This window comes from Austrofundulus limnaeus, unplaced genomic scaffold, assembly GCF_001266775.1.
Source record: "Austrofundulus limnaeus strain Quisiro unplaced genomic scaffold, Austrofundulus_limnaeus-1.0 Scaffold1189, whole genome shotgun sequence".
Taxonomy (NCBI): Eukaryota; Metazoa; Chordata; class Actinopteri; order Cyprinodontiformes; family Rivulidae; genus Austrofundulus; species Austrofundulus limnaeus.
The window spans coordinates 115,441-116,582 of record NW_013953591.1 but is presented as its reverse complement, the minus strand read 5'-3'; the positions used below and the strand labels follow the sequence as shown (position 1 = coordinate 116,582).

Below are 1,142 nucleotides of genomic sequence, written 5' to 3'. Positions count from 1 at the left end.
AGTTTATAGCTTTGCAGGTTAAATCATGGGTTAGTTTATAGGTTTGTAGGTTAGATCATAGGTTAGTTTATAGGTTTGCAGGTTAAATCATAGGTTAGTTTATATGTTTGCAGGTTAAATCATGGGTTAGTTTATAGCTTTGCAGGTTAAATCATGGGTTAGTTTATAGGTTTGTAGGTTAAATCATAGGTTAGTTTATAGGTTTGCAGGTTAAATCATGGGTTAGTTTATAGGCTTGCAGGTTAAATCATGGGTTAGTTTATAGGTTTGCAGGTTAAATCATAGGTTAGTTTATAGGTTTGTAGGTTAGATCATAGGTTAGTTTATAGGTTTGTAGGTTAGATCATAGGTTAGTTTATAGGTTTGCAGGTTAAATCATAGGTTAGTTTATAGGTTTTTAGGTTAAATCATAGGTTAGTTTATAGGTTTGCAGGTTAAATCATAGGTTAGTTTATAGGATTGCAGGTTAAATCATAGGTTAGTTTATATGTTTGTAGGTTAGATCATAGGTTAGTTCAGAGCCGGCTCTTGGCATTGGCGAACTAGGCGGTCGCCTAGAGCGCCATCTGCTGGAGGGGGCGCCGAACTGCAGAAGAAAAAAAAGTAATTATTTGTAATCCCTGATTGTAACTTTGCTCAGCACCACTTTCAATTAGCTTTGTCTTAAAAAAACTATAATGAAGTATTACAGGAAAAATAAACTACTCTACCCAGGCTCGCTGCGAAGCAGGAGGAAAGGAGAGCGGAAAAAGTTCAAAACTTAATTCTACCGGCAGAACAGGTTGGAAGATGGTTGTTTAATGTTATTTAATGTTTTTTAAAACATCCTACAGGCTCTGACATGTTAGATAATTTTGAAAATGAGGTTTTGAAAAAATCTGTAAGAAAAAAAAAAGAAACCACTGATAATGAAGAAGCTAACATACCAATATTCAGATATTTAGTACTGCTTTCTACTGTAGTGGTTTAAAAAAATCTGTAAGACTTGAAAAATATCTGTGAGATTGCTCTATACGTTCGTATATCTGCAAAATGACGTAAAATCCTTATAACTTACGGACAATCTGTGCAAGTTGACATGTATGTTGTTTTTTATTTGCTTTCTGGGAAAGCAAATAAGTCTAAGTTTACCATAGTACCTT

General features: G+C 34.1%; 1 long non-coding RNA gene across 3 annotated transcripts in view; it reads left to right on the top strand.

Moving 5' to 3' along the window:
- LOC106534489 (uncharacterized) overlaps nt 1-693 on the top strand; it is a 3,420-nt gene extending 2,727 nt beyond the window's left edge. For 2 of the 3 annotated variants that reach the window (XR_001312353.1, XR_001312352.1), the window contains exon 3: nt 42-693. This is a non-coding gene — a long non-coding RNA (uncharacterized LOC106534489). Of the gene's footprint in view, nt 1-17 lie in introns of all 3 variants that reach the window. The other variant, XR_001312354.1, reaches the window with a different exon arrangement.
- Nucleotides 694-1,142: the final 449 nt, after the last annotated feature.